This window comes from Coffea arabica, chromosome 2c (genome assembly GCF_036785885.1).
Source record: "Coffea arabica cultivar ET-39 chromosome 2c, Coffea Arabica ET-39 HiFi, whole genome shotgun sequence".
Classification (NCBI taxonomy): domain Eukaryota; kingdom Viridiplantae; phylum Streptophyta; class Magnoliopsida; order Gentianales; family Rubiaceae; genus Coffea; species Coffea arabica.
The window spans coordinates 9297406-9321335 of NC_092312.1; the positions used below are offsets into that span (position 1 = coordinate 9297406).

The 23930-nt window shown below is 33.6% G+C and overlaps 1 long non-coding RNA gene across 1 annotated transcript; it reads left to right on the forward strand.

Moving 5' to 3' along the window:
- The first annotated feature begins 20156 nt into the window (after positions 1-20156).
- On the forward strand, positions 20157-22293 carry LOC140035002 (uncharacterized). The gene is made up of 2 exons (XR_011838917.1): positions 20157-21282; positions 21743-22293. It is a non-coding gene; the product is annotated as an uncharacterized lncRNA (long non-coding RNA).
- Positions 22294-23930: the final 1637 nt, after the last annotated feature.

Sequence of the window (23930 nt, forward strand, 5' to 3'; positions counted from 1 at the left end):
GGGACTTCCACGAAAATAGTTGCAGACTTGCAGGTGACAGTTTACAAGTTGGAATTTTACTACTTTAGTCCTTTTATAAATTTCTTCTTATTATTATTATAATTTTATTTTGGGATAATTGCAGAAACCTCCCCTGAGATTTCTGACACTTGCACTGACCTCCACCTAGGTTTAGAAATGGCATTCAGCACTCCTAAACAGGAACAATTCGTTACAGAAACCTCTCCCCTGAGGCTTGATGTTCCATTAAAAAATTATTTATAGAAGTGAAATAAGAATTTTCTTCCAATTTTGCCATGATCTTGCTTGACAATTAGTATTAACAAGGGAGAGGCATAGGCATTAAGGATCAAGTTCAGAGGGTATAAATGCAACATATTTTTCATTTCAATATCTAACTTGGTTTGATGAGTGTTTTGGAATTAAATGCAATTAAATTTCAAAATTTCCCCTGATATAATAATTCTTATAAAACAAAAGAATTACACATAAGTATATAAACTATAACAAATTAACATCTCCATAATTGTAACTACAATAGCTATTAACTTTTTGATAAAATATAAGAAAATCATAAACTATAACAAAAATTAATACTAGAAAATAAATATAGTGGCTGTATTAATAAAGAGTAAATTCCCAAAAAAAGAGAGTTTTTAAACTAACTTTCTAAAGGATGACGATTTTTGAGTCTCTTCCCAAAGGGTGAAAAACGCATCGAAGAAATGCGTTTTTCCAAATAAAAATGCAACTTTCAAATACGTTATTTTAATTTTCATAAATTTGTTTAAATATGAAAAATTAGTTAAATAACGCATAACATGCCAGCTCTTTATGGAAAATTGGCAGGTTTTGTAGTATGTTTATACCAGCTCTTTGTAGAAAACAAACCAGTTCTTTATGGAAAAAATTGGTTAAATAGCGCCTAAAGGAAAACTAGTATGTTTTGTATTTAACATAAATTAAATATGTAAAAGTTTTAAAAAAAATTTGCCCATAACATACCAACTCTTTATAAAAAACTAGCAGATTTTATATTTAATGCACTATTTAACCAATTTCGTTCGCCTGTGGAGCTAATTAACCAATTAGCGCATTAACTAATTAGTTAATTAGATAAACAGAAATTAGTTAATTAGTTAATTAATTAATTAGATAATTAGTTAATAGTTAATTAGTTTAACTACGCAGAAATAGTTTGATTAGTTAATTAGTTAATTACATAATTACATAAATAGAAATTAGTTAATTAGTTAATTAGTTAAGCAGTTTATTAGTTTATTAGTTTAACATGCAAATAGTTTGTTAGTTTCGGATAGACAACAGCTTTAGTTAATTAGTTAATTAGATAATTAGTTAATTAGATAAATATAAATTAGTTAATTAGTTAATTAATTAATTAATTAGATAATTAGATAATTAGTTAATTAGTTAATAGTTATTTAGTTAATTAGTTAATTAGTTTAACTATGCAGAAATAGTTTGATTAGTTAATTAGATAAATAGAAATTAGTTAATTAGTTAATTAAATAATTAGTTAATAGTTAATTAGTTAACTAGTTAATTAATTTAACTATGCAGAAATAGTTTGATTAGTTTAATTTGTTTAACAAATTAAACGTTGGTTTTGATGAAGGTAATCAAACCTTTCATCTGGTAAAGTCAAATACAATTAGGGGTACTCTAGTAAATTCACACAATTTTACCTTTTAAATTAGTTTCAACTTTTTCTAGGGGAGGTTAATGCTATTTCAAAATTGATAGGGGAGGTCAGTGCAAATGTCAGAAATCTCAGGGGACGTTTCTGCAATTTTCCCTTTTATTTTTGTGGAAGCATGTAATGGGGTACAGGTGAAATTAGAGATGATATCATGGATCTTTTGCAAAATTTTCAATAAAGCATATGATCGTTTTCTCCTTCTTCTTTCTTTTTTTTAATCGTAGTTGGCTTTGTCGAAAAGATGATAGCAACTGAAACGAAGAAGAGCAACAGTAAGAACATGACATGATATGCTTTGTGGAGCATTGGTGTAAGCAATCAATCAAAGAAAGCAGCCACAAATGCTAAAATACAAAACTCAAGAAAAAGCATATGTAATATATTGTGATATCAATGAAGCATAAATTTTACATGAATTTGAAGCAAGAATTGCAGGCAGTTTCTTCTTTGGATTTCTTTGTCAAAGGACAAAATCGCACATACAGTGGCCAAAGATTTCGAAGTAATTTAAGAAAAAATAAAGATCATATACGTCTGAATCCATTGTCAATTACATTTTACTTGGATGCTCAAATTATTTGACGCTTTTTTTTTTTTTTGGGTTCTTTTGACTTTGTAATAAGACTAGGTAAGTGTTGAATTCGCCCCATAATCATAATTTTCATTTCTAATGCAAGTTGAAGATATTTATTATGTTCTTGCATTACAATTGACTGTTTAAGTTGGGTCGAATTCTTTGCGAGGAAATTTTCTCAACATTGTACTTTTCGTTCTTATGAGTTTTGAGTCCGATATTTTATGATTAAGCGATGCAAGTTTTTTTTTTTTTTTTTTTTCAAGGGTTGCACCAATATCTGCTAGTATAATTGGCCTCGTTGACTTATAAATTTATGACAATGTCTTGTTATCACAAAATTAGTTTATGACAACGATGTCTGCCAATATTCATGGACCTGAATTGATCTAGTTATTGGTTTCCGAGTGTACGAGTCTAGGTCAAAGCAATGGGCGCACTAAAAACATGACCTGAAAAGTTTTTCAAAAGACCGATCTAGAAATAAAAAAGAAAATGATTAGGAGCAAAAACTTTTTCTTGATATCTATCATTAATTTGGTTTTGAGTTTTTTCAAAGATGCCATTCTGGAATTGCCTTCAACGTTAAGAGCTAAAAACTTGGGCCTTATTTGGATCGTGAGTTTCTGCGAAAAAAATTCTTTCGACATATTTTTGCATCGTTTTTTTTTATCTTAAATATATCATATTATTATAGTATATTTTTTCTACAAAAACTTGCAATCCATATTTTCCAATTATCTTATTTGATTATGCCCCGTTTCTCTATATATCAACAGTTATTTGAACTAACAAATAGTTAGTTAGCACTTTTCCTATATTTTTCATAGTTTATTTCAATATGCTGCATATGAAAAGCATACAAAGGAAAATGGTTTGCAGCTAAAAGTTTGACATAATGCCTGGAAAATTGGTAAGGTATCTATGGTGAGCAAGTACCACAAGAAAACTCTTACCCCCAAGTCCAACACTAAACTGGAAACTAAAGCACTTGTTTAGAAAAGAGACCTGAATATATAGTTGCCTGTACCATGCCAATTCATGGCCAAAACCTTATGAAATTACTTCACTAATTAAAGATTTCAACGAGTAGAATTCATTTGTAATGTGCACCTTCATCCTCCACAACTTGTGCAGATCAATTAACTGTCTTTCTAGAACAAGGGCCATATTTATCTCCTTTTGTTTCTTAACATTTTAAGAAGGTGAGGGCTTGATCGCTTGGTGTGATTGAAAGGCTGTAAGATGTATTACACTTCGATCGATCATGGTTTGACAAAAAGATTTTTTTTTTTTTTTTTTGAGAAACAAATAATGAACTACGACATTGGTTCACTTCAATGACCATAAATTAATCATACCATAGCTTTGATGTCAAAGTTATGTTTTGGACACTCAATTAAAGTGAACATCGTGTGGACATCATTCGATGAGATTTTAGCTGTCCGTGGTCCATACAGCAGTTACATTTGTGCTTCCACCTCTGCTCAAAGCTGCACCTTTTTCCTACTACCAATCCTTTTTTTTTTTTCTTTTTTGGTTGCTGTTGTATGAATCCCACAGCCAATCTTCACCACAATCAAGAGGAGTGGATGCTCACCGTCCCTGTTTTTCCCTTTTCCAACGTAACTTTCCTTATTGATTTCATATGCATCAGCCTGTACGCAATATATCCACATCTGTATATCCAACCATACATAACCATGAACTTTTTGTTGAGTGGTGAGAACTGAATTACGTACCACGCCGTGGTCAATTGAGTCGAAATCAATTTGAGATAGAGTTATGCGCATCGACAATATATTTGCATACATCATATTTACACATATTGGGTGTACATGTATGTGGTTGATTAGGGTTAATATCTCTCTCTTTCTCTCTGTATGTATGCACGCAGCTTCATCAATTGCATGAAACATGACAAGCTTGTGGCTGATATGTGTGGCTTCATCGACACGTATGCCTGTATTTGTTAACGAGATATTGCATATTTTCATCTAGCCGGGCTTGTTAATTTTCATTGTCGACATATTTAACTCGCTAGCTGGAAAAAATCACGAAATGAACGTTAGTCCATGTTTCTTGATTCTGTATAATATATGTTCCAAATCGCATTCAAGAAAGATTAATTAGCTCAAGACTGAATCAGAATGCTGATCGAAGGGAGACCCGATGATGTGAAACTAATGAAAATGTTGGTGAGATTGATGCTGCCTAATTAGCAGAGAATTGAATATGCATGATACACTAGCTAACGCATGTGTATATACTTCCATCATCTTCTGTATACTATTAATTATCTGTAGATACTAGTTCATTGATTGTAACAAACAAAAAGAAATGCCCATTCAGGAAGGCTTTGATTCATAGTAGAGTGGAGCACTGAATTCTGGATCATGAACTTGTAAATTACACGGGAAAGAGAGGGGGGGGGGGGGGGCGGGGAAGCCCACAAGGGTAGCTTACAATATTGCAATCCATCGACATGGAAGAAATTTAATGCGTGTTACAACATATTGGTATATGTTCCACATACATATTCTCATGGTTTATTCTTGCTTCCCTTTGTGGAACACAAACTTGAATCGAGGGTTTGATAGTTTGTGTATCGGCTTGGAGCAGAAGTTCGTCGAAATCCTTTAGGCAAGCAGGCCTCCACACCTTGACCTACTCGAGAGCCACCTTCATCTTCATGATTCTTCTTGGTTTCAAATGCAATATAATTTTCGGATTTCGACCCCATTGGCCTCATGACTTCTTCAGCAAGTGCTCTAGACGCGGACAGTCCCACATAATTTGGAGAAAAAAGCAGCAGGGCACAGAACAGAAGGATGAAGGATGAACAAGTGTTGCTAGGCATTTTTTTTAATTACGACGTGCTGCTGTTTCCCTGGGTAAAGACTGTTTTCTTCTGGTGTGTATGTTGAAGGAGAAGGAACAGGGGGCCCCCTTAAATACATAGGCTTGTGAGGCACAGATTATGATGAAAAGTTGGCAAAATTAATGAACAGCTCATCGTTTAGGTCTAGCAATCCAGTTGATTGTAGTACCAGTGGTTGAATGTTACAAGATGAGATCGCCTTTGCAAAAATGCAGGTGGAGAATCTCGTGCACTTCATTACTCATTCCTAATTTGCTTTCTTACAAGTCAAATTCCTTTAAAGTGTGATACAAAGTCCAAAAGGATAAGCTCATTAAAATGAGGAATGAAGTATTTGTCCAAAAAAATGAAAAATCAAAATAAAGAAAGATAGATTAATTAATTGGAGGTTAAGGGTACGTAGTACTAATATTTTCTATAGCTGGTCAAAAAAAAAAAATTTTTTTTTTTTAGTAGTAGTAGTACAGTCAAGAGTTTTGACACGTAAATTTTAAAAATAGAAAATGATTGTCCCATCTCATTTCATGAGAAAAATAAGTTCAATGGCAAATTAAATTTTGGGGGGACCTCAATCTTATGAAATGCAATGAGGAGAGCTGCTAATGATCACTACTCATGCAATGGATTAGATGCACTCAACTATAAATTTAAGAATTGAAAAAGAAAAAAAAAAGAAATTCTTAGGAAAGTTAATCTAGAAAACACTTACATAAATTATATGGAAAACAACAATTGATCTATAGCCAGGTAGAGCTCCTAAAACTTTCATAAATTTGCACCAGTTTTTATTGTATTCTTGTTATTTTTAAGTGTAACTGAGCTGTTGCTATTACATTTAATCACCAAATTTTATTAAAAAAAAAAAAAGAAGAAATTGTTGAACCAAGGAGATATTTTGGAAGATAATTGAACACATTATATACCGTATAGACTTTTTTTTTGTGCATGAGAAGCAATAGAAAGCATAAGTTAAATCGAGTTAATGGGCAACAAATATTACTGGTCTTGGATGACAGACAGAGAGTTTTGATTGGGCCACCTGGAATTAGTAGCTTACCAGTTCACCTGTTTAGATTTGCCACGCGTAATTTGCTGGCAAAAATTTTCAATTTTCACCTGCCAATATACGAAATCTCAACAACCAAGAGTTTTATCCAGTAGTGAAGCTTGATGAAACGACACGTGTCCCAAATTTCTATTTCTATTCCTATTTCTTTTTTCTTTTTATAAAAATTTTAAGTGAATGATTTTAAATTCAAAACCTCTTTATATTTCTATATCCTTTTCTTTGTTTTCATTGAAGTAAGTAATTAAATTCGCCATTGTCTTTAATATGATTATACTTCTTCTTCTTGACCATTGTAGTCGATTTTCTCATAATTCCAAGTCCATCAAAACATTCTGATATGACTGAAATAAAAAGAAAAAAATGTTCGAGTTTAAATATTTTATGTGAAATTGGGGGTTTTTGGTTATATATGACTTAAACAAAAAAAAAATATATATATATATATATATATAGAGAGAAAATGTTCAAGTCTCTATACATACTTAACAATGCATTCCCCAATTAAATTTTCCTTTCATGCCAATAAGAATTCAAGACTACGAATAACTAATTTCATGCGCTAAAACTATAAGCCTTTATTGTACCTGAAATCTAGGTGTTCTTTGGATGGTATCATGTGAGCTTTTAAGGTAGAGAGGAGATGGCACACAAATATGAGTCAAAGTCTATCGGTGAACTCTGTTCACGGGAGACATTTGGCAAAGGGTCATTAGATGATAGGCATGCCAAAAAGGGTTTCCTGTCCACGAGTTCTTTATAATTTTATTATTGTTTTACGGTTTGTCTATTGAGTGTTTTACATTCGTAAGATACATTTCAAGTGTCATACTTTTTAAAAATTAAGGCCTTGTTTGGCAGGTAAATTTTTTATTAAGTTTATTTGCTACAAGCTTTTTAAAAACTTTAACTACAGTAATCTCAAAAAATTTCTCAAAATTTTTAAACTATACACTTCAAAATATTCAAAAATTTACACACTTCAAAATTTTTTTTTAAAAAAAACTTCTACAATAAGCTAGAGTAAAGTTTTAGACAAATATCTAAAACACTCACTTGCCAAACGGGGTCTAAGATTAATTGGGAAACGTAAATAAATATAAGAGAGAAAAAGTATATAAATACAATAGAAGATAATAATTGTTAATATGGGTATATATATATACTAAGTTAGGTAAATGTTAAGTGTGTTAACGAAATGCTATTAGAAAAATCTTTTTTTTTTTTTTTATATGGCTTAAGATGGTTTGGTACATATATTTTTATTTTTTTTAGATGGTTTAATTAGGTGGTTTTTTGCTGAGCAATTAGTGTCAAGTGAGTGGTGGAACTTCTTTCAAGATTTTTTCAATAAGACTTGGAGTCTCCCTTACGTGGGAAAAAAGGAGAAGTCACCAAGCCATATTTTCTAATGAGATCGGGCAAGAGATTGAAAGGTCAAAGGAGCGGATGCCTTTCATCCTAAATCCTAATGTCTCCATGCCCACCTCTATATGACAAAGTGGTTCCAAAAATGTATTTGATTTTGGTTGACAAAAAACTCGACTTAAATCAATTGCATCTCATTAAACTTATTATAATTTTTGAAAGCTAGAATTTAATCTATTAAATAGGATCTAGAAACAAAATTAACCTAAATGAGTTGTTGCTCGTTGTGATTTGTTCCCACCTATTTGATTTTGCATGATTGATGTTGCAATTGGTGTCATGGGGTGGGGTGACACCGTTGTGATATTCATAAACAATCATATTCATTTATTTCGGCTTACCTTGTTGTGTAGTTATGTAACTTGATTTGCTGTAATTTTTTTTACAATTTCTCAAAAGAGTTTATCTATAAAAAGTTACTAAAAATCACCACGGTGTATCAAAATAAAAAATATATATATATAAATTCCTAAAATTGAGGAGATGGACCATTTTTTTTACTTTATTTCTATCGTGTTTAGTAGCATCTTCCTTCTCGAAAAAACATTTCTCGATACCCTAACAAGGCCTTAGGCCTTCCCGTTTCTGTCTTCTTTTCTTTTTTTCTGGGTCAGGCGGACGGCAAAGCCCAGTACATTAGGCCATCTTTGCTGGCAAGTATTTCCATACAACCACGCGTTAAGTACAAATGTACGTCTCCTTGATTCCGTGCAGGAATAAGTTTCAAGAGCCAATGGGCCTAAATTTCTGGTCTAAGCTAGGCCCAACCATCCACAAAGTCCACTCAGTCACCACTAAGATGAATCAGTCTGCCCACAACCATGCAATCTTTGGATTCAAGGGACCAAATTCTGGTCGAATGTATCTCCAAAAAAATTCTGGTCGCATGCTTAATTCTAATTTCCTTTTTTCCCTTAGGAAAAAAAAAATCAGATATGAAAAATAAAAACATGGAGTTTTCAACCATTACGCATTTTTCTTTTTTCTTTTTGTTTGCTTTGACCAAATAAACATGAAGATTATCACAAGCATAAATTAAAGCCTTGCTCAGATTGAGTTCATTGTATCCTACTTTAAGATTTCCTTAGTTTTTCGTTAAATTCTGTGGCAGTTTTCGAGTAGCAAGATTGGTCAAGGAAGGGTTTTTAGGATCTTCTCCGTTGTCAGATTCTTGGTGTTTGAATCTCGTGTCTGACGGTTGAGATGAAAAGTTGCTGAGAGAGTTAAAAAAAAAAAGAATAGCAAGAGTTGAATTTACTATATATAAATGCTCATTATCAATGACACGAGAGTTCCAAGCACATAAAGATAGTCTATGTACGAGGTTGCTTTTTCTTGTAGGTGGCAGCTGCAGTTGTACTTAAAGAAAATCAGTTTTTAGTTTTGTTTTATTGGGGTTTAATCTGTTTTAACCCGTATCCAGCGGAAAATAGAATGTTACTTATCGAGCATAAGTACACACCCGATGAACAGAAGTAATTAAGGAGCAGTAATTAATTTGCAATTTGCTTGTCAAGACTTAAGATATAGGAATCGTACGTGGTTGTCAGTTCAGTTGTCACGTCCGGAGCTAAGCCACATAAATTAATCTGAACTCGAACGCATCCCAACAATGCATCTAAATGCACAGCTCATGAAGAATCTTTAGCAAATTCTTTTTAATTACTTTTTTTTTCTGATATATATGGTCATGGAATAAAAAAAAAAAAAAACAATAACAACATTAATGAGTGGAAATCCACTTGAACAAGATTCGCGACTAGGATTAATTTTTTAGCTCTGAGTTCCGGGAAAATTTTTTTTTAATCAGTTTGGAAATTAGGAGGATATTAGATTAATGAAAGGCATCAGTGTGTTAGCATTAATTTATGATTAAGATGCTTAATCAATTTTGCCAATACTGAGGGTGTTCACATTGATCCCCAAATAAATCTCCCCATGACCGTGAAACCTATCGTCAACATCCAGTCAGATCACCACCGCCTTATACCCGACAGATTAATGATAATCACGTGAATTAAGCATCAGTATTTACATGGGCCTTTGCTTTGATGACTAATTAAGCACAAAAGGTTAGGCTGGCTGTTGCTTTGACAATTAATTAACCTCATATGGTATCGTCATTAGCTTGAACTAGTTGATTATGATAAGGCTATGAAAGGAAGAGTGGGGGAGGGTGAAGGAGGGCGGGGGAACATTAGCCAAAACCGATGCTAATCTCATGTGCATTAGATGGCTAGTGCTTAATTAATTAGCTCGAACTTATTCATTGGCATTAGACAACAATGGGCCATTCATCATGGTCGGTTTTTTTTTTTTTTTTTGGGTAATTCTAGCTTGCAAGATCTATGTAAAATTTATTATGATTTAGAGTTGCGACTAGTGTACTTGATGAATTAATATGTTATACGTTCAAGCATTTACGGCGTATAATAAGAAGTGTGTTAGATAAGCTATCAAATATACGAATTTAAATTTCAAATATGACTTGATTTGAATTTTAAATGTGACTGCACATTTAGCTATTCACTTTTGCACTGTATTTGTCATTCATTTGATTGAGAAAATTGAGGGCTACAATATTCACGAGGTTCCAAATCCTAGACATATCACATAGTTCCACGAATAGTTTAGTTTAGAGTCAATACAAGGTTGTTTATAAAGCCTAATTGTACATCATAAAAGTAGCAGTTAACAAAGGAGAATCGAGTTGATCATTAATCACTATTATTATGACTAGATTTCGAGACGAATCAAAAGTTAGATATAGGATTGTCTGCCATATATATCATCATTTCAAAGACGTTTATGATGCTAAAAAGATAATAGAGAATCTTAAAGTTAGACGTATCAAAAGTTAGATATAAGGTTGTCTGCCATATTTATCATTATTTCAAAAAATTTTTTAATCCTAGAAAGATAAGGGAGAATCGTAAAATCACACATCCAAATTGTAAAATTAAAATATACTCGTTTACTGGCATCTTAAACCTTAACTCGTTTAAAAATTAGAAATTTCAAAACTAAGAAACAAAATTTCTACCTGTATATAGGCAATTCCATAATCAGCAAGTATCAAGGACCGAGTTTGTAACACGCTACTTTCAACCATAGAAAATGTAATTCATTAGTTTACTTGACTAATCTAAGATGTTGCAAGACAATAAATGAACATTGAAAAAGGTCAAAGTAAGTTACACAAGAGGCTAGAGGGAGAGCGACAACATCAGTACATTTGGAGTGGAAACTAGACAAGGAAGAATGAGTGAGCATAGGTAGCAAGCAACAAAGTATACATGGAATATCTCGACGAGGCACAGCTCACAAAGCTGTCATAAAACAAGAGAGGATGGATTACCTCTTGACTCCCAAGCCCTAAGAGACAAAAGCACCTTCACAATGGACGTAAAATATCAAAAGGAAGATTGACTGTTACTGTTAATGGCTTAGGCCAATGTAAGATTTAGATTGAAGATGGCGTACTAGGTTGTTGGCCATGAGTACGGCATGAAGCCCCACTTCTCCCTTTGTCAGATCATAAAACCATAAACCCTTCCCAACTGTGTATGGCACGAGTTTTCTAGCTGGATCTTTTGCAAGCTGGTCATCAAAACTTCAATTTTCTTTTTTCCTTGATTTTTAAAGAACTAAAGTAATTTCATAAATAAACTCGAGACTCATTCACTCGAAGCTTAAAATTTTTATTTTTTATTTTTTTTTATAAGCGGGAGACTTTGAATCAAAAAAATTTTTATTTACAACTTATTTTATCTTACCACACAACTCAATTCCCCCCGCTCACCCGAAACTTAAACTAATCACTCAAACGTTGGATAATATTCTCGATACAAGACAAGACGCCGGCTCCATCATGGGAGTCCAGAGTAGGGTACCAAGGTGTGTCTTTCTAAAGCACACACAAGATGGATAAAGAGAATTAGCCAATGTGAATTATTTTTTAGTCTTTGCTTATATAATTCTTATTGTTATTACAGAAAAATTAAACCAAACGTTAGAGTATTTGTCTGTTTTATTTAGTTGAGGCCACGTGTCATCAGTTTATTTATTGGCTTACAAAGTCTGTTGAATTTTTTAGATGGTAGGGCGGTTACAACTTACATAGGACCATTCCAATAATTTAGCAGCAGTGGCAGTAGACACCAGAATACAGAGCCGCATAGGGCTTTCAATGTCAGAAGCCTCAGTTTCGTTTATATGGTAGTACTTTTTTTTTTTTTTTTTCTTTCTTGTCGATAATTCCTATATTACATTACGGGGAGAGAAGAATCTGAAGAGATCTTGGAGTAATTCGGAGGAGATTGAACCATCACTGGACCATACGGATGCAACTATGCATCCGCTTGAATTTTTTAAACAGGGTCATATTTAATTGTGGCAAATTGAAACCTTGCCTCCCACCCCGCCAAATCTTAATGCATTGGTGGTGTCCACTACGGTAGTACTTGGTAGCCTCAACTTTCAACTTCATAGATCATTAGAGCCGCAGCCTATCGTTTTTGAGTAATTAGAAAATTTTCCTGTTCTTCTTACATCAATTTTCGTGTGAATTATCTATAGGTTTATGTTATTGATTGATTTGGATCCATCAGTTATATATTAGCTAGTACTGATTGGTGTAGATTGATTGGTGACTTTAACGTCGCAGGATTCTCCTCCCTTCTCTATCATCGGCCATCCTGCGAAGTTGTGCCCACAAGAAGTTCATATAGTTATAATATCTGGTTGAGGCGTTCATCCCTTGATAAATAAAAAAGGTCTTGGGTCCATCGGTAGATTTTTCTTCTTCTGCTACTTTAGCTATTAATCCATCATACCCATATACAGGAATCGATTGAAAAGAAGAAAATGGGAAAAGAAAATGAAATCTGAATTAATCTTTAGTTTTGAGCTTAGTGCATGGTAGGTCCAACAACTAAACCGAGTCTTGTCTCTTGCCAATGCCAACAAACAAGGATTTCTTTTCATCCTTAATTCTCGTCGGCGCTGCTATTTTTGTGGGATCACCTTGGCATTGATAAAGAACACCCATGTGTGCCTTGTGTTTTTCAAAGCTTGGAAATTACCCATTATTTTGTGTCAATACACAAACTATATTCACATATACGCATATTTAAATACATTTTCTCAAAGAATAAATATCAATTAACAAGAAACTAAAAAAATGCAGCATGGGAAGTTGCAAACAATGGCAGGGGCACACGTAGCTGAGGCTCAGGGTTCAATTGTCTCTTCCCCCCCCCCCCCCCCCCCACAAAAAAAAAAAAAGAAACTTTATATTTGCTACCTTTTACAAGAGTGTTAGGACTATAAAAAATTTATGTTAAACTAAAGCAATTAAATTTGAAAGCATATTTAGGATAGGAAAAAAAAAAAAATGTCTAAGATAGATAGGCGTATTTATTGGTTTTAAACTCTACCAACTCTTGGGTTGACGGTTGTATTTGACCAATTGATTGGTCTATCATAACAACTCTTGCTGCTCAGTTGTGCAAGGGATTGACCAAAACTGCCTTTTGATGATTATATAGGACGCTATTTTCGCCACTGCGTAAGCTATGATTCTGCAGTTCCTCATTGCTTGACCAAAAAAAAAGGTTCCCGCGAGGGATAGGGTTTGAACATCGAAGCCTCCTGCGTATTTAGTCATCAAAAGAGATGGAAAGTAGGAAAGGAAGCAAGGGTCAGTTGGAGGGGACCATATTTAAGCTCCGATCACTAAAGCCCAAGAAAAGGCTGTAGTTTAGGTCTTCTTGCTCTCAGCTGGCGTCATTCCAATTAGTATTTGATAGTTTAACAATTTTTGATAAACATTTCTCGGTACGACTCATTTCTGAGCGTATTAATTTTATCCCAAAGCAAAGTATGCACTCACTGCATCAAACCTTAAACGTAGAAAAAAAGAATCATTAATTATCGCCTATATGTTATTGACCTTAAATCCTGAACAATATCCAGATAAGTGACATCCCATATATATATATAGCAGGTCAATTTTTACATAGCAGGATGCTCAGGAAGTGCAATCTGCTGTATTTTTCCATGGCAGGATGCATGCTCAGGAAGTATACTGTCTGTACAATCTCACTAATTGGTATCGTTTAATCAACTGTCTTGGCTTATCGAGGCAAGCCCACAAACTCTCTGGTGAAAGGGGAAAAAAAAATTGCATCAAGATTCCAAAGGCTAAACCAGCTGGTGAAAACCTTCTATATAAGCTTCTACAGTTGTCAGTTTCAATTACATACATGGTGCAAGGTCTGCACTAAGCCACATCAATGAAACTAGTGCTTAAGATGCACCTCAATGTGTGTGCAATTAACTAAAACCATAAACTATATATAAATTACAATCTCTTTATAAAGTTTCGTTAGTTAGATTTCTTTATAATTTAGATAAGCCTATGGAAAGTAATACTATTATAGAAACAAGTTGAGAGAAATACGTGAGAGTTAGTTGGAAGATTTCAATGGATAACTATGTGCTAATTGTGGGGAAGCTTTTTTGGGAGCAATATTGGACAAATTTATTCGTATAATTACGGATAGATTAGAGACATTAAAAAGTGACGTTGTATGCTTATATCTGATAGTAACACTCTCCTATTATATATTGTATAGATATATATATTGTACACATGTCAAGGATTAACTGCCATTAGTAGTAGTGGATAAGCATTTGGCCAAAACAACTGCCTTGTAGAGAAAAAAACTGGACGAATACTTAGGTACAGATGATCATCATAACTTTGAAATGGACTCATAATTACTTTTAGTCAAGAGAAACCTTTTTCATAATTTTATTACGGGACCTTTTTGCACGGCCGCACCAGGAGTGTTTGGCATCTTTTCGATGTAATGGGATAGATAAAAAAAAAAAAAAAAAAAAAAAAAATGGCGCAGATCAACAAGTCCATTTAAGCGTCGACATCAGAACGTACGGGTTTCATGCCCCAGTCCAGATGGTGGTTGTTGACGTGAGGAATCTCGATCCTACTTTCCGAGCTCCCTTTTTTCCTTTCCTTTTCTTTTCTCTGCTTCTTTGGACGCTGTGAGTCCACATCTTCTCTTCTGAGATTAATAATGGTAGTTGCTTAGTTTTGCCTAGTTTTTCATGGGCCAGCGCGCAGCTGAAGTCGATGCATCAATGGGAAGGAAGGCGAAAATCAAAAGGAGGATGGTGTAAGCATGAATAAGATTTTTACTAATGTTTATCATGGTAGATATATAGCACACTTTTCATCTGCTCATCAACATGTTCATTATCCGGGATGGATGATTAGATTTTTGCTGCTTTTGTCTTGGATGTATGCACATCACTGCAACCTTTTTACTGCTTTTAACTTTTATTATGTACTAGTATATTATAAGAGGACAGATTCAAGGTCTACAATATATATATACACACACACACACATATGGTGTATATATAGAAAACATTTCCTAGTACTTGTTTCAGCAAAACAAAATCGCTTTCTAATGTTTGAAACTTCTTCATTAATTAATAGTTCGATTTCAGCAGATTATCTATCTATTCAAGATACAGCAAATGTTAAATTTCATCGCCAAAAGAAGAAATCTATTTTGTTGTTACATTACATATAAATGGAAAAAAAAAATGAATTGGATGACGACAATAATGGTAATGATGACTCTGCCAGCATCACGATGATGTGATCATAATGAAGACGTTGATGCTAATCAAAATGATTTTAATGATGATTTTAAGTCATTTGTCCTTTGCTATAATGACATCAAATCAAGATTTGTAACGTTGTGGGTTTTTTGTTGCTTTACGTGTTCATAGTCTAATCATGATCATAACTGGATTGAACCAAAAGTCTGCTGTAATCTTGCGCTAGATCCTACTCGTGCTCTTGTACTACCAGCACACATTGTTGCAGCAGCACAATCTGATCATCTGTATGGCACATATGCAGAAAATCCAGAATAAAGTAATGCCACTAGGAGAGAGTGATGAACTGGCTCTTTCTTTCTTTCTTTCTTTTTTTTTTTTCAAAAAAAGTGTACACAATTCTGTATTGTAAGTGTTGTTTCTCTTTTCTTCTTTTTTTTTTTTCTTTCTAATTGTTACTTCTCTCTTAATTGCATCCAAATTTAACAATTAGATAAAATCCAAAAGGATCTTGCAACAATATGTAGATTCCTTCGTAAATTACTAAGGGTAGGTTTGATAAAGCTGAAACCTAAAAACTAGAGTATGAAATCGATCTAAAATTTGAAATCTGAATCCATTAACTTATTAATTTGTTAAATATAAAATCTAATACATTTGAGTGCATATATTACATTTAGTGATAAGTCAATAGTTTTTCACTTAATTTTGGAAACAAGTTTTACCTAAAAAATTCAGTGCCACTTAACTAATTTAGATGTTCAATTTTTAGTTATCAAATAGTTTAAATAAGTTAAGATTTGAATCCATTAATTTTAAGTGTTGAATTGGATTATCAAACAGGACCAAAGTCAAATTTTATCTTATTTGTGACAATTGTTAATTGACAAAGCCCCTTCTTGAGCGTAGGTTGACAAGTTAATAAAGTATATGGAGCTGGTTGCCTTAAAAATTCAGTGGAAACCAGTTCATAAATAAATCATTTTGATCTTGATCAAAGTTTGAACAATCACTAATTAGGAATCAAGCGCTCAATTTCAACTTGCAGCTTAATTAGTTGTTTTTTCACTCCGACGTATATTTCTTATTTTCTATTCTTTACCTATTATGCAGATCTAGATTATGATTTGTGACTTTGAGTTAATTAATTCCAAATTTTGATTTAAAACCAGTTGGAGATAAAGTTTGAAACACGAGAAGTACCATTTCGGTATTGAGAAAACTTGTGAAGCCAGCTGCTTGGTGACCTTTCCCACTAATCTTTTGACATTAACTTAATTTTTCTTTATCTTTTATTTTCTTTCTTTTTTCTTTTCTTTAAAGTGAAAGTGCAAGTTCACCATATTCCAACATGTTTTCCATTGTTTTAAAGAAACAATACTTCTTTTGTAACGCCCCCACTTCTCCCAAGGGCGAACCCGAGAGTATTGGCGGGACGCCTACCTAACTCGCGCCAGGACTCGATACTCTAAAACTAGAAAATAGAGCTCACACTAAAAGAAAGTTTTGTTTAAACGATTACATCCTCAAAAGTTGCATAAACTAGTACATAAAGTCATACATACCACGAGTACCAGAAAGTAAACCTTAGAAAAACTGATAACTACAAGCACCACGACAACTATATACATCTTGCTAGTCAACTTACAACAAGTACAAGTTCAACTCGATTTTCCTTAAATCGCGTATACTAGGATTTTAACTTATAATTCACTAATTTATTATTATCACCTCTAATTTCACACTTAATATCATCTAAAACTCACTTTTAATCACCAAATTTGATCCACACTTCGTACCGGATAGTCGCACTATGGAAAAACATAAAAACCCTAATTCGCTCTAACTTGAAAACGGACAATGAAAACCCTTACTTCTATATCCATTTACACTTATTGTGGTGTGATTGATAGTAGGGCTATTATAAAATCATAAATTCCAAATAAAAGAGAATTTTTAAGAAAAACGTGAGGGATTTTACAATTCCATAAATTGAATTTAGGGTTTCGGTTAAAATATGAGAAATTTGAGAAAACGGTCAGTCACAAGTGAAATTAGGGTTTTGATTAGACGTTTAGGGTTTCTAATCTTTTAAAATAAAACAAGATTTTAAATTAAACCCAAAGAAATAACTTTAGTTTTTTCTTTAAAATAAAATAATATTTTTAAAATAAAAATAAACTAAAGAAACCGTAATATCCTCTTTGAGTCTAAACAAAGATACTCCTAAAAATTGGGGTATCACAATCTCCCCTCTTTCAAAAAATTTCGTCCTCAAAATTTTTTTCAAAAGGTGATTTAGTATGTAACACAGTAAATTGATTAAAACAACAAAATATAACACACAAAATACATAAGGAGATATATACACAATATAATGCACCATATACACCAAGAGACATTTCAAGTTAGACAAAGTCAAGTGCAGCAAGTACTATATATGTAGGTATTAACATATCACAAGTAAATGACATGTAAGAACAATGCAAGGGCAAAACGAAAGAAAAGGCGACTTGTCGTCCCACACTCAGTGAAAATCACCCCCGTTCGATTTCCTACTCCACTTTCCAAGGTGCCCGTTGATCTCTTGTACTCACTCTAGCCGGACAAAACCTGTTCATGTTCCCAAAATGCAAGTCTCAAGCAACTCTGGAGTACTCAGGCACAAGAATCCGAAATAAGATAATTCACATCTCGAGCTGGCCAGTCCCAAGAGTAAACTATCTACAATCGACATTCCTACTTGATGTACCTATCTATGGTCCTCAGATACCATGAGAAAGATTTAAGGTCTATAACATTCACAATTCATAGCTTATACTCGAACGAGCACTTAGTCCTTCTTATTCACCACTTAGTCCAGGCTCACTTCGCGCATAGACCATCCGAAGTAGGTTCTGATACCACGTGTGACGCCCCCATTTCTCTCAAGGGCGAACCTGAGGGTATCAGCGGGACACCTGCCTAACTCGCGCTAGGACTCGATATTCTAAAACTAGAAAATAGAGCTCACACCAAAAGAAAGTTCTATTTAAACGATTATATCCTCAAAAGTTGCATAAACTAGTACATCAAGTCATACATACCACGAGTACCAGAAAATAAACCCTAGAAAAGCTGATAACTATAACCACCACGACAACTATATACATCTTGCTAATCAACTTATAACAAGTACAAGTTCAACTCGATTTTCCTTAAATCGCGTATACTAGGGTTTTAACTTCTAATTCACTAACTTATTATTATCACCTCTAATCTCACACTTAATATCATTTAAAACTCACTTTTAATCACCAAATTTGATCCACACTTCGTACCGAATAGTCGCACTACGGAAAAACGTAAAAACTCTAATTCGCTCTAACTTGAAAATGGACAACGAAAACCCTTACTTCTATATCCATTTACACTTATTGTGATGTGATTGGGTAGTAGGGATATTATAAAATCATAAGTTCCAAATAAAAGGGAATTTTTAAGAAAAACGTGAGGGGTTTTAGAATTCCATAAATTGAATTTAAAGTTTCAGTTAAAATATGAGAAATTTGAGAAAACGGTCAGTCACAAGTGAAACTAGGGTTTTGATTAGATGTTTAGGGTTTCTAGTCTTTTAAAATAAAACAAGGTTTTAAATCAAACCTAAAGAAATAACTTTAGTTTCTTCTTTAAAACAAAATAATATTTTTAAAATAAAAATAAACTAAAGAAACCGTAATATCCTCTTTGAAACTAAACAAAAGATGATCCTAAAAATTGGGGTATCACATCTTTCCCATAGGGAGAAAAAAAATGAAGAAACAATATGAATTCTTTTAAAAAGGATTTTTCATTTATATTTCCCAAGAGAATTCCAAGATTTTATTCAGATAGAGGGAAAGTAGAATGAAAAAAGTGAAGTAAAAGAAAATGAGAACCACTTTTTGGTTTCATATTTGGTTATCAACAAAAAGTTGGGATAAAATGAGAAGTTAGTAACAGTCGGTGATATTGGTGATAGTTATTAATATTTTTGTATGTAATTACTATTTTCTTTCAAACTTTTGCGAAATTTGCATGACACAAAATGCAAGGAAGTGAAGAAAAGTTTTCAAAACTTTCCTAGTAATACATGCATAAAGGAAAAAATAATTTTTTTCCGGTTACTTTGCCACACTTTTTCTTGAAAACAAGCAAACCTAACAAAAAGAAAATTGGGAGAATTGATTCTCTCAAAAAAAAAAAAATTTTTTCCTTCACTTTCTCAGTTGCATGCATGAAATATGTATAAAATTTTAAATTTAAACTAGCTGTTATATATCTTAGTATATCCAATAAAGATAGCGTTCACACTGCATACATATGTGTAAAATTTGAAATTTAAACAAGTTGTTATATATGTTAGTATATCCAATAAAGATTAGTGTTCACACTGTATACATATATGTAAAATTTTAATTTAAACTAGCTATTATATATGTTAGTATATCTAGCAAAGATAGTGTACACACTTTAAAAGTTATTGAAAAATTGATTCTCTCATACCGAAGGCAGATCTTTGCTTCCAAAAATAAAAGATTTCTTACAATATAATGCAAATCAAAATGTGTCTTGGATCACATTCTGATTTTTAAAGCCACCAATCAATAGAATAAATAGCACCAAAGTTTCACGCAACCACCGGTGACTAAAGAAAATCCACCAACTAATGGGCGCTCATACGGTGTATATATTGTGTACACATATTAGTCTCTTCCTCAATCCGCAACTTCCCCAACTTCGGTCGCACTATTTCTTTCCTCGGTCGTCTCTCGGCTGAAGTCCCTCCACCCTACTTTCCCCCCCCCCCCCCCCCCCCCCCCCCTCCGATCTCCAGTTTCTCCCATGGCTGATACTTTTTACACTTTTTCCTGAATACCCTTTTCTTCTCTTCATCCATATTCCATTATTACACGTTCATGCTTTGGCAGTTCACTTTCATCTCACCTTTCTCCACCATGTGTTTTATAACCCTTCTTTGTTTCACCATAGTATATTTCTTCTCTTTTCATAGGATCCACTTCTCTAATTCTTTCAGTTACAAACCGTAGGAGCTTTTTTCCCTATTTCATGGTGGCTTTTTTCAGGATCCCAATGGTTATATACCTTTGGCGGCTGGGAAATATAGGATGTTCTCTGTGTTCGTTTCTGTCTCTGATTATGTTATTACTGCTCTAGGCAGTTAACTTTCCATTATTTTCTCTTTTTTTTGGGAATAACTTTCCATTCTTTTTTCAAGCTTAACTAGTAAGAGTGCGCGAAAGGGAAAGGTTATAGCCACTTCAATGCTTAGAAGTATTTCAGATTTTTCCTTTTTGGCTCTCTTTTTGGTCATAGATTTCTTAGGGTACCATCCATCTTTGGTCCATTCTCGCTGGATTACCTTTTTCCACTCTCTCCAATGGCCATCCAAATGCTAAAATTTTGATCCGAAATGACCTTGTATGTCCAACCAAGGGATCTGGCGGTTTATGATCCGTCTAGTCATGATTCTGTTCTATCACAGGCACAGACAGATGAATACCAAGTTGATGGTTGCAGGTGCGGCATCATCAAGATTCACACACAAATTTTGGTACGATTTAAAAGTATGTGCCCGAATTTCTTATGTGGGAATCTTGATGATGCTGCATCAGCAATCAGTAACTCGAGAACTTTTCAGATGCAAGGACAATTAGTTTTTGCATTTCTTCCAAGTGCTTGGGTGCTACTGCTTTTTTTTTTTTTTTGGTGGATATTTGGTGGATATTTTATGTGCACCACTACTTAAGTTTGATACTGATATGCGTTTGTTATCTATCTGTTCGATATTAATTTCACCTGTTTTTACTTTTTAGCTCATATTTGCAGACAACTAGAGCAGCAGCAAGAAACACCGAATTATATATATCAAAAATTTCAAGATACATATGTGTTTCCACATCTAGAATTGTGCTTCAAAGGTCAGTGAACTCAATCCATTCTTTTAATAGGAAAAATCAGTACCCCCGCACACCCGTACTCTCGTATAGACATACAATATTTATAGACTGATCACTCATCATACACGAACTTGTTTCTGATGCTTGTACTTCACATTTTTACTCACCAGTACTACTAATCTCTCAAGGTTCCCAAAATAATCAAGATTTTTGGTGGGTTACAAGACATCCAGTTCTAGATGTTTTAATTACATTGGGGTAGAAGAAAAAAGTTCCTTGGGTTGTTTCTCTTAAGTAGTTAAGTACTGATTTAAATGATTAAGTGTATGTTACACAGTAAATTATCTCGGACATCATTGACAATTAGCAAGATGCATTTATCATCATAAACGTTTCATGTTTCGGTGCCTTATGCATGTGTAACAAGGACGTTTTTTGTGTCTTGAGATGTTCAATTCTCTGAAAGGAAGAAATCCTGCAGGGACGTTTTTTTATCATCAATTCTCGGAAAAAGATGGTAACATATAGTACTGGCACCTGCAGGGCTTCCGAGGAGTAAGTTGAATTTCTTGTCTTAATGGTACCTTTCATTTGAAGAGGAATAGTCATGGAAGTACTGTTTCATTAAAGATTTCAGCAGTTTCTTGCTTCCTTGCATGTACACTCTCACTTATTGTTGCCTTGTTGATTAGACACACTTTAAAAATGAATAGTTGGTACACGTAAATTGGTAAGAGCATAAACTGAAGAAAAGCGCTAAGGAATATATACATGTTCTTTCATCATTGTTCGTTACCTTTGATCTGAGGATTAACTCGTGAATGTACAGCAATAGGAGATGCATTCTCGTGACGGATTATATGTACTGAAGAAAGACAACATGTTTGGTCGACAGCTGCTTGAATCAATGAAAATATTAACAACCTTTATCCCTAGTACAGGGGAAGTCCATTGCGTGTAGCCTTGCTAGCTTTCAATAGCTAATGCAAATTCTGCCGATGAATAATAAAATGGCTCGCTGATTAATCCTCATATTGCTATGACAAGTTTAAAGTTCACCGTATGTATATCACAAGAGGTTTAAATTCATATTCATTGAGCAGGTTAGGGAACCTTATGGCGATCTCATGCTATGAAGTAAAAATGGAAGGTTAATATATAATGGTTTCCAATGGCAAATTTCCATCAATGGATCACAGCAATTTAGCTTCGCAGGATGATGAATGTGGATTTGATTTCTTTGCGAGGGAAAAAATTGGCCATTTGGATTCAACTATATATGTATTCATACATCCATCTTGAATTTTGGGAGCATATAATTAACATTATCATCATACTAGTTGCAGTTTCACATTGTTGGATCAAATGCTCAAGGGTTAAGAGATGATGGTGACAGTGGCAATATTGTTGTCAAAATTACGTCAAAGCATTGCTAAACTAGTCATTTATCTCCACAGATCATGGTCAATAATGCCATTTTCATTTATTACTCCATCATTCAAGTAATGCAAATTCATTTCAATTATCTTTTGCTGAGTTCATTGTCATCTTGTATATGGTCCATTGATAAATTTTCAAGTAATTTCCTTCCTCCTGCAAAGATTTTCCACCCTTAGCGCCTGCAGCATTTTCGCCAGAAAGTCTTTGCCATTCTCCCCGGTAGCTGTACGGGCGGGTCGAATTATGTTTTGTAACTATGCTCTCACCTCTAATCGTTATTGTAAGTTGCATTCTTATATTTGCAAGAAGCAAAATTGGCAGTTCATTATTGGTTAATGGAAGCCCCTCAACTTTTACTAAAACAAACGAGTTTCAAATTTGTCTAGAAACTAGATCCTGATCATTGAAATTGGATCCTGCTCATAGCTTACATTTTTCCTTCTGTTTTTGGGGTTAAGGAAAAGCCTGGATTGTGTTTTAAAGTACTCCATTTTACTAAGAAATACACTGGCTTTCCATCAGCTCTTGCTTGGAGACCTCTTGAAACAAACACAACCCCTACACATATATAGGTGCGCTTCATTCTTGTCTACCTAAGGATTAGTTAGGTCATCCTTATTGTCGCTCTATTCCAGACAATTAAACAAACTCAGATGTAGGTCTAATCAGTAATTAGCACATATTTAGATAGACCATGAAAAATTCATGCCTCATGCATTCTATACCATTCATATAAAGGAGTGGTGACAAACTTTTTTATTTTTATTTTTATTTTTTGCCTTGTCTTTATGAAATTAAACTTTGTCACAACGTATCCCTTAATATATAACCCATTAAATGATCTAGTAATAGTAGAAATTAAATTACAAGAACGTTAACCATCTCTTATAATTGTCATTGCACTCAATGCATTGTTTCTGCTTTGTGCATTTGCACACATAGGGAGGGAGAGAGGCCGGAAAATAGTCATCCATCTTGCACACGAGTACGCTTGAAAATAAAAAAAAAATTTACATATCCGGTCAAACGTTTTATAGTTAAAAAATCTGAATTATAGGTAAGGGTAACGCGAGGTTGAAACTCCAAAAATAAAAGAAACCAAGATTCAAGAGTAAAAGGTTTCGAGGTTGAGATTTGTAGTTACGAGTTATAGACAAGGATAATGCTAGTACTTATTTCACCAGTTGTGACTTGTTGTGTTGTAAGTTATCCTTTTATCCTGAATTAAA